The sequence below is a fragment of the Podarcis filfolensis genome (genome assembly GCF_964270895.1).
Source record: "Podarcis filfolensis genome assembly, chromosome: 1".
In the NCBI taxonomy this organism is placed as follows: Eukaryota; Metazoa; Chordata; class Lepidosauria; order Squamata; family Lacertidae; genus Podarcis; species Podarcis filfolensis.
Window position 1 is genome coordinate 109,594,653 of NC_139604.1, and position 10,555 is coordinate 109,605,207.

The following is a 10,555-nucleotide window of genomic DNA, read 5'->3' on the forward strand; positions in this document are numbered from 1 at the left end:
AGTGTCACCCTGCAGCCTGCTACTGCTGCCACTGGTGTAGAGAGTCTCATTCTCATAGGAAGCAGCCATGAGATAGTCAATGGAAAATGTTACAGCAGGGAGTAAGGAAATACAGATTCCCTGTAATATAATGCATTTTTTGATGTCATGTCCATGTATATATGCATTTATAGACACACTTTACACCAATGTGTGCATTTTTAATGCATTATTTGTTTGGGAACCTGAATTGCTAAAATTTGGAAAAGTATGGATTTTGAACGAATGTTGTCTTTCAGTTTGCATCTTGTTCTGGCAAATGGTTTGCTCTTTAATGTGAGCGAAATATAATTTATTTTCCCCCTCCCCTCCCTATTCCCAAGTGATAGCAGTTTATAACATTATTAACTCGGTTCCGTGGATTTCAAAAAAGCTCCACAATACCTATTGCTCTGCATCTGCATCAGAATAAGACTTTAAGAGCTTCTGTTTCCATTATGATAAAAACAAGAACCTCCCTGCCACACACAGAGAGAAATGTCCATGTGTGAAAACTGTAGGGCAGGGAAGTCTCTGGCTATGCCTAGGAATTGTTGCAGTCAGAGATGTGTTGGTGGCATTATGATTTCTGCTGCATCCTGAAAGAGATCTCATGAGTTTGGGAAGTATATGTGCCTGTGCATTCCTGTTTCCCTTTCTTATCTACACTGCTACTGTGCATTGCTCTTTAGTACTTCTCTTCCTCTGCATAGGATCTGAAAGACAACAGCCTGCCAGACCACATATTTTGTCTTTTGTGTTCCATATTCCACAAAAATGTAGCGCAGTTTCTCTTCATTCCCATTTGCCAGCAGAGGGTGCTATAAGTATATGTTTAAATGATACATGAATTTTGGATTAAAACATACGCTGAGTTGAAATGGTGTGTGCTTGTTTTCATGCACCCGTCTGCCCGTCATGAAGAAAAACACTTACTTTTAATGTTTTTTGTACTCCTTTGCTAATATGCTTGGTAAGGCAGTGGGTGTCCAGGAAAAGCAGTTGGTGGGCTAAAAAGCACGTATACCAGTGTCCAAGGACCAGGGCTGGCACACTGTCTATGAGTTGCAGAGGTGGATGAAGCTATACATTGAGCTACAACTGTATGTATCCCATTGGAAGTAATGCGGCATGGATGGGCAAAAGCAAGAGTATCTAAGAAGAAGAAGAAGAAGAGTTTGGATTTGATATCCCACCTTTCACTTCCTTTAAGGAGTCTCAAAGCGGCTAACATTCTCCTTTCCCTTCCTCCCCCACAACAAACACTCTGTGAGGTGAGTGGGGCTGAGAGACTTCAAAGAAGTGTGACTGGCCCAAGGTCACCCAGCAGCTGCATGTGGAGGAGCGGAGATGCCAGCCTGGTTCCCCAGATTACGAGACTACCGCTCTTAGCCACTACACCACACTGGCTCTCAATGTTGATATTGCCCGTCTACACAATGTTCATACCTGCAAGTGCCAGTGTGGTGTAGTGGTTAAGAGCGATAGACTCGTAATCTGGGGAACCGGGTTCGCGTCTCTGCTCCGCCACATGCAGCTGCTGGGTGACCTTGGGCCAGTCACACTTCTCTGAAGTCTCTCAGCCCCACTCACCTCACAGAGTGTTTGTTGTGGGGGAGGAAGGGAAAGGAGAATGTTAGCCGCTTTGAGACTCCTTCAGGTAGTGATAAAGCGGGATATCAAATCCAAACTCCTCCTCCTCCTCTTCTTCTTCTTCTTCTTCTTCTTCTTCGGTCCACCAGTGGTGCTGCTACACAGAAACAGATGGATAGGCAACTTTTGCTGGCGTGTAATGAAACTGCCAGTGCAGTGACACACAGCAAGAGGAAGAATATCAACCTGGTTCCCTTGGCAATAGGGTTGTGCTCTCCATCCTCTCCCACTCAGAATAAAGGCAATTATTCTTCAGTTGTAGAATTGAACTGAAACTTCTTCAAGGAAATGCCAGATATTTTTCTGTGTTTCACACCACTAGAAAAATAAAGTCACTCTGCAGAATTTTTACTGAATAGTCTCATATATATGTAGCTCATTTTCCCTTCAAAATGTTTCATGTACAAAATGGCGGCCAGATGGCCAGCACAGTTACTGCTGCCATTTTGCACAAAAAAGGGCACAGGAAAAGAAAATAAGCTGGGCTACTTCTACTCCTAATGGTGAGCGCTGCCCCTGAGAAATTGCTGCTTTTCCCTCAGGGGAAAATTTGGAGAAATCCCCCACCCCCATTTCTTCTTGGGGGGATTTCAGAAGGCCATTTCCTCACAGTTCTGTTCCTTAGTTCTCAGTCCAAGAGAAAGAAAAAAATAATGGGGTCATAATGCTCACTTACACAAGTCTTCAGTCTTAATATTCTGAGCTAAGGCATTATGAAAGTGAGAATTTAAGGATTCCCCTCCCAGAGCTACAATTCCCAAAGTGATTTAACAAACAATTCGTCTCTCCTTCTGAAAATTGTCGTTTCGCAGAGGGAACAAGGTTCTCCACACCACTCTTAACACCTTTAACAACCTATACGTCACAAAATCTTTTGGGGGAAGCCCTGACTGTTTATTGTGAATGTGGCCACAAAGTCTTTTAAGACACGAAATAATTTAAAACAGATATTTTGAATTCTCCTGTTGTCACACTCATCAGTGGGAAGAACATGTAATCTCCAGATATCCAAGTGATATGTTTCATATGTTGTTGTTGTTGTTTAGTCATTTAGTCATGTCCGACTCTTCATGACCCCACGGACCAAAGCATGCCAGGCACTCCTGTCTTCCACTGCCTCCCGCAGTTTGGTCAGACTCATGTTTGTAGCTTCGAGAACACTGTCCAACCATCTCGTCCTCTGTCGTCCCCTTCTCCTTGTGCCCTTCATCTTTCCCAACATCAGGGTCTTTTCCAGGGAGTCTTTTCTCATGAGGTGGCCAAAGTATTGGAGCCTCAGCTTCAACAAAGGCCAATGCAACAAGATTTTCTCTGTGAACCGCAAGTCCCATGTATGAAACTTCTCTGCACATAAAAAAGAAAAGCATGTCAAGAGGTTTTGTAGCCTAACCTTCTACCTGGTACGCAGGGGTGTGCTCCCTCACCTGTAGCCTGAAGTGAGCAATACAGCTCAGGAACTGGTCTACCTCCTCAGCCACTGTATGTAAGTACTAGGCTGACACGATAGGCAATACATTTTTTTTGGAGGTAAGGTTAAAAGTTAAAGGACCTGTGGGTGGTTAAGTCCAGTCAAAGGCAACTATGGGGTTGCAGTGCTCATCTCGCTTTCAGCCGAGGGAGCTGACATTTGTCCACAGACAGCTTTCCAGGTCATGTGGCCAGCATGACTAAACTGCTACTGGCACAACGGAAATGATGGGGTACCTTGGTGTCAAACTGACTCCGATTTCTTGTTCCGTTCTCTCTGTGTGAAGGAGTCCAGTGCAGACAAATACTAGTTTCATTCAGAGGCTTTCTCCTGTTCTCAGTGCAAGAACTGTGGCAAGACCATAAGCTATCTTTCAGTATCTGAAATAACTGTTTTCTGACAAAACATCTAATCTAATGCAAGCATGGCATGGCATCTGCGCATGAGGAGGAGGAAGCAAGCAGGCTGTGCGTGAGTGTTTGTGTGTGTGCGTGACTGATTCTTGGCAAGTTCCCTCAGCTTAGGGAGGAAAACAGTTTAGGTTTTTATCAGGAACAGCAAGGGCCAAAGCAAACTGTCTAAGCTGCATAGATATTTAATTTTTATTAACCCTCCCTCCCCCCAATCCTACAAATCAAGAACATGCAGAAAAGAGACAGCTTACTTTGAGGGAAGCTTTTAAAACATTTTTCTCCAGGACCTGGTGATCTGTATCCTTTGAAGGTTTCTCAGAATTGGCCACTTAACATGTACAATGACATGCCTACTTTTTAAATCCACTTCTTGTGTCGCATTTGTGCTACACTCACTCAGGAATCGTTGTAGCTATTTAATAATTCCTTTAAAAAATATTCAGGATTGAAGACAGGCTAAAGTTTACTGCTGGGTTATGAGTGGAGAGAAACATTTCACATGAGCACTGCAAACTTGCTATCTCTTTCAAAAGCTGGTGGAACAAAGCATTCCCTCTCAATTCCTTATTGGGCCACTCCCCAGTTCCAGACAATCGCTTCGGTACCTGGCTGAGCCTTCCAACTCAGTTCTTGTGTAATAAGAGGCCATGAAACACGGCAGCAACAATTGCCATTGTAATCTGTTCTCTAGCTGCTTAAAAACAGGGCCAGGTGGCTCATTAACTGGTAACAAGCTACTTGGTGCCGCACACCTGGAAAACATTAGGTATCTGGAATTTACATATTCATGAGCTTCTAGCATGGAGGCCTTGTGGCTCTTTGCTAACATTCGCTTGTTCCTCACTCTGTTCTGTGCAGCTTTCAAGCCCCCTTTTCCCTGCTCCCCCTTCCCCAAGACAGGCAAATCTGTCCATTTTGGTTTCTCTTGGTTTCTCATTTTTCCACCCTTAAGTTCAGCTCCCCACGTTTCCAGAGCATTGGTCTGGGTGTGCTGTGTGCATGCGACAACTTTGCCAGGCGGTGCAGGGCTCTGCAGGCAGTGGTGGAGGGGGGGGGATTACATTTCCTTGCTGTGCTCTCGCAAAATGGCGACAGTCCCGTAGGATTGCATGAGAGGGAGGAGAGGCGGTGGGCTTTAGAAAGCCTTTCCCTCAGGGATTCAGAGCTATTTTCCTTTGTGAACTTCCTGCCCCATCCATATGGTGTAGGTGGGCCTTTGGATGACAAGGCCAGAAAGGGATTTCTTGCTCTCAACCATAATTGGAGCCTTTGCTGGTGGCTGGGGTTCTCCTTTCCCTCAGTGTATTGGGAGGTTTTTAATGTTTGAGGTTTTACTATGTTTTTATATAGTAGTATAGATGGGCAGGGTATAAGTATAATAACAATAACAATAATTGCCTACATTGGGTGTTAGCAAGTATTTTTGTTATGACCTTAGGGGGAACTGGCATTGGGCAGGATTAGAATAGTTAAGCAGGAGGCAGGATTTACTAAGGGCATGCCCTAAGCTTTGGTTAGGGCCTCTGTTGGGCAGAAGTCTCTCCTTCCCTTGTCACTTAGATGCTTGGCTTTCACCACAACAGGCTGGCTGACTCCATAATAGGCTTTGGGTACTTCCCAAGCCTGACTGGAGTGCCATTCCATCAGCAACGGCTGAATGGAATGAGGAACTGATCTTGCCCTACCACCATGCTAACCCTGCTTCTGTTAGCCAGGAAATCTGGCCTGATCATCACCCAACACTGGTGTCTGTTTACATTATTTCCACCACACACATGAGCCCCAAAATGCACCTTCCAGGGCAATCAGTTTGCAGTGCTGTTGTTTTTTTTTAAAGACGTATTTATGGTGGACTTCTTAGCATTTTTGTGTAAATTTCTCTCAATATACACCCCCCCTTATATAATGCATGTTTATGCATCATCTTCACAAATATATGCACTTCCCGATATTTTTTCCAATCTTAAGTTCATTTCTCCACATTTCTACATCAGTTTAATTTTTTAAAACAGCAGCATTTTAGTGTGAATTTCTCCTAATCTACACATATTTGTATGCAATTTTGCTTTTTTTACACACTTTTGCAAAACCATTTTCTCCAACAAAGGCCTTTCTGTATGTCATGTTCACAAATATATGCATTTTTACCCTAGAATATGCATATTTGGGCACATTAATTGGCTGGCGCAATTTGGAGAAGTGCAAATCACAAAGGATGGCTGTGGTTCGGTTCCTGTATTGTATTTGAAAATTTGAATTAGGTTGGTTCACTTTTAAATGTTAACTGAGTTGACTCTCTCTCCCACTGCTGCTCCCCAATAGCCACAATTCAAGATAAATGCAACAAGAGTTATCAGCAAACAATGTCCAAACAAGACCACTTTCCTTTCCTTTCCAGGTGCAACTAGTTCAATATGTTGCATGTAAGTGACTGATAGAGTAACTATTTCCTGGGAGCTGAAAAGGAGGGGCACAGCTGAGGTTATGATGAATGTTTGAGTCATATTCTCTGGGTAAAATAACCTCCATTAGGGGAAGATAAAAAATAATTAAATAAAATTAAGGTCTTCCTCTCTCACTCTTTCTTTGAAAAGGTCAGCTCGAAGACACAGCGGAGCAAGTCACCCTTTGAACCCATTTGTGTTTCACATGGCAGATGCATTACGAAGCATGAAACATTTATTATGGTGGCCTCCCAGTCAACGCCAAAGATGATAAATGGGAGTGCAGCGGTAGCTTATGGGAAATTTTGAGTATAGATCAGCAGCCTCCTGGGGCATAAGGGTAAGAGAGCCTGCACTTTCCAGGCACCTGCTGTAAGCAGGTTCTCAACCCAGAGTAATGGGAGGGGGCAATGAATGAGCGATTAAGATGCATGATCATAACCACAGGTCATCTACCAATGTGTGTAAGAAAACCTTGGTGGCATCTTTGTCTAGGCAAAGGAGAGCCTTGCAGCAGATAAATGAAGGCAGGGCACATCTAGAACCTTGTGTGGTTGGTAGTGGTTGCAGAAGGGTTAAGCACCTCTTTTACTGCTACCTAGTTCACCCTTTCCCAAAAGTGACTTGGTGCATAATAAGGGCAATTGGGGTTCCTTTTATTGCATTTCTTTCAAAAAGTAAGGACAGAAATCACCTTTAATTCCTGGTGAGCACTTGGAGACACAAGTTCATAGGGTTTGTGTTGGTGAGGGTTAACTGCACCCTTTTGAATGGCTGCCCAGAGAGGATGTGAAATATCGGGAACCCCCTCAGCTCACCTTAATGGTAAGTTGTCCTTGATAGACTCACATAAGCTCACACCTGAGGAGAAACAGGATGTATAACCTGCCATCGCAGACATGGTTGGCCCACAGATAGTCAATGCTCACTCTTTGTTTTAACATCCATTGATTTGTTAACCATTTAACCATATTTGTCTTATGTCTTCATTCTGGGTGTCAGGGCCATGTGTACACATCATGGCTTGTATCCAAAGCAGCACTAAGTGTCCCACCAGCAGAAGGGTGTATGTTTCCATGGCAAGACTTTCCCTCTCCTGCCCTAAACCTGTTCTGTGTTTCCTCCCAACCTTCTGCAGCACATTTGGGATGTGTTTAGAGTGTGTGTGAGGGGAAGTCCCATAGTGCAAGCATAAATCCTTATTTCTACATTTTATTTGAGCCAGTGTTTGGCCCTTAGCAGTGGAGATTGGGTTAGGAAGGCTGTTTTGTTTTTGCTGAATTCAGCTCTCCTTCATTTTTTATTTTTTTTCAGCAACTCGTTAATTTGTTCCCCTTTGAAATATTCTGAAGTGTTTGTAAAGCTATTCTATTAGCCTAGGATTCTGTCTCCTCTTCTGTTCCAGCAATTTGAAACTTCAATGCTGGTGTGCGTAGGTGACAATTTTATTAAACAAAAAGAAGAAGAAAGAGTAGGGGAGGATGGAAAAGCCTAAGCACAGAGATAGATAAAAGATGCTAAGAGAGAGAGGGAAATCGGCAAACAGACAGGAAAGCTGTTATGTTTGTTGACAAGTTTATATAGAAGATCAAATGTTCTTTTGAGTATTTGGTGCTGTCACTCCTGCCCCTCCATTCTCATCACCTCTAGTAACATTTGAGGATTTACTTGACTAGATGCACAATTGACATTCCCTCGGTGAGAAGGCAGATGACAGAAAAGATATATAGTAAGGGTACACACAGGTTTCCAACATCTTTGGGTGAAATCAGTTCAGAAGTCTTTCAACTATCATTATATTGCCTTTAAAAAAAAATAAAAATAAGACAAAGACAGTAGAGATGCAGTTCATAAAATACAAAAGCCCTGGTGCCCAGTGCAGTTGAAATGTCTAGTTTTCTTGCTATTGTAACTTTTGATCTCCTGGAAGACAGCAGAAATCAAGCAGATCTGAGACAGCAAGGACAAATATAGGAGCCACAGATTGTGTGTTCAGTTTGGTATATGGGATGAGCCAAATGAAGATGGTTAAATAATTGATTTTATATTTATTTTTTATCTGCCAAGACATTTATCAGAAGAAAATGGAAATATTTAGGGAGGTTAAATAAAGATTTATATCCCTGTCAATCTGGTCCAAAGATATACAGACAACTATGTGCAACTCACGGTTGTTAAAAAAGAATATCTGATGTCAGGATGGGGCCAAAAATATGGCCCTCACTCCAGACAGACATGCCTTCAGTTGTTTTCTAAAGGCTGTGTAGTTACTTATGGTTAACTAACTAGTTGGAAAAACAAAGAAGCCATGCTTGCCCTTTTGTTTTCAGAAGATACATCCAAGATGATCTTGTACCTTGAAGTCCTGAGAAAGTGTAAGGAGGAAGTTGCAAATGTTCTAAACTTCAAAGGGCAGAGATCAGACAGCATGGAAATACAGGTAAGGGATCATCTGGGAATCTGGAGGTCTAAACCCCAGCAAATCCCTCCCAGTAAGTTGAGTTGCACCCAAATTTCCAACAGAACTGAGGTGTCATAATATCCTTAAAAAAAACCCCACACCCAACAAATTCAATAACAAGCTTTTCAACCTTGCTATGAAACTTGACATAGCTCTCCAAGTAAATTCCTTTGCTCCCCCTTCTGTAAAAATATGACACATTGTTAGATTAACAGCCTAACTCATATTTTGTGACCATTAGTTTAATTTTCAATAAACTTGTACTTACTGGTCATGAATTGCGTAAATCAAGTGAATTATTCAAATAAAATTCCCACAATGCTATCTCAGCATTTTCTTCATCTAAATAATTGTTTTCCTTCATCTGAATAATTGTTTTCAATTGCAAACAAGTATGTGTATGAAAGTAATTGCTATTCATAATATTTTATTCCTTATCCTTCTTTTTAATAATCCCCAGATAGCCAGAGGGTAATGCGAGTTTGACAAGAATTATTACACTTCTAATTGTTAGGTTTTTGTCTTGTAACACAGCTTCTTACAGCAGCTGAGCAGAATTAAAGACAATTTGAACAAAAGATGAACCTGTTTATCTTAAGAAAAACAAAACCCTCCCGAGTGATAAGGACATTAACTGAAAAAGAGAGAAAGCTAAAAGTAATTCAAATTAATATATGTATTAAAAGTTTTAAAAAGAATATAGAGTAACTTGCTTATGTGGTATTAATGGGTGTGACTTCCAAATCATTAGTTGGTTGACATCTGTCCGTCTTGGGTGACCATGGAAGGTGTTGCCTTTGGGGGTGAAGTCAAACAGTGGATAGAGACTAATTTGGGAGATACATGTTTTGTTGCAGCTGAGGCAACTGAAGGTGTCTGCTTGGGCTGAGGCAGGTATACCATGACATTTCTTCTTTTTGCACTCCTCCCATTCTGTGGTGTTGTTTTAAAACCAGCTCAGTGTCATAAAAACTAGACATAGGAGATCATTTGGCTTTTATAGACTTACTATTTTGCAGGTAGGGTTCAATTCTACACCAGCAGATTTAGATTGAACAATGAAAGTGGATTTGGTGCTCCTGTACAACAACTCCACCCCACTCCTCAAAATCAGACTTCTTGCAGTAATGAAAGTGACATGAAAGTGCACTGGAAAGTATGGGATAACAATCGCCTGACACGACGCCTTCCAACATCCACACCAACGAATCAGAGTGACTGCTCAATGAACAGCCAGTATCATATAACCTCTGTGCAAACTTGGTCAGAACAAATGCCTAGTGATGCTTTCCCCTAGAGAAAAACAGTTGATGGCAGCAGGAGGGTTCAGGTGTTGCAGTCTGTGAGGGATGATTAACTCTCACCCCACCTGCTGCTTCTCCACTTAAATCTTCCCTGAACAGCTCCTTCAGGGAGTTCCAGCAATAGCTTGGTGGGGAAAGGATTGAGCACCCTTTCTGGCCCACTGCTTCTCTGCTCCAAATTGCTCTCCAAATTGCTTCTCTTAAATTTAGGGAAAGCAACCATTGCGCTTTTTGTTCGGCACACATGAGTGTAACATGCAATCTTTTTACACATGCTCAGTAAATACATGGAATAAGGAAGAGTGAGGCTATATTGCTGCAGTGTTGTAGCCAACACTGCTGACCTCATCACGTTGATATATACACAGTGGTACCTCAGGTTACATACGCTTCAGGTTACAGACTCCGCTAACCCAGAAATAGTGCTTCAGATTAAGAAATTTGCTTCAGGATGAGAACAGAAAGCATGCTTTCCGGCGGCGCGGCGGCAGCAGGAGGTCCCATTAGCTAAAGTGGTGCTTCAGGTTAAGAACAGTTTCAGGTTAAGAACAGACCTCCAGAACGAATTAAGTACTTAACCCGAGGTACCACTGTATACAGTTTATTCGTTCGGCATGATGCCTACAAGGGACACCTACTCACATACAGAACCATGAGATTGAGGCTTGAATCCAAAGTAGTGCTAAGTCTCTCATTCCATTAGTTTGAGGATTTAACCTTGCTCAGCATAACTTGTCCCCCAGAACAGTTCTGGGTTTCCATCCCACCCCCCTGGATCAGTTATGGGAAGGGTG

At 42.4% G+C, this 10,555-nt stretch overlaps 1 long non-coding RNA gene across 1 annotated transcript in view; it reads left to right on the forward strand.

Annotated features, from left to right (window-relative positions):
• LOC310766751 overlaps positions 1-9,109 on the forward strand; it is a 28,260-nt gene extending 19,151 nt beyond the window's left edge. Inside the window, exons 2-3 of the long non-coding RNA XR_014550402.1 lie at positions 8,327-8,436; positions 8,992-9,109. This is a non-coding gene — a long non-coding RNA (uncharacterized lncRNA). The remainder of the gene's footprint in view (positions 1-8,326; positions 8,437-8,991) is intronic.
• Positions 9,110-10,555: the final 1,446 nt, after the last annotated feature.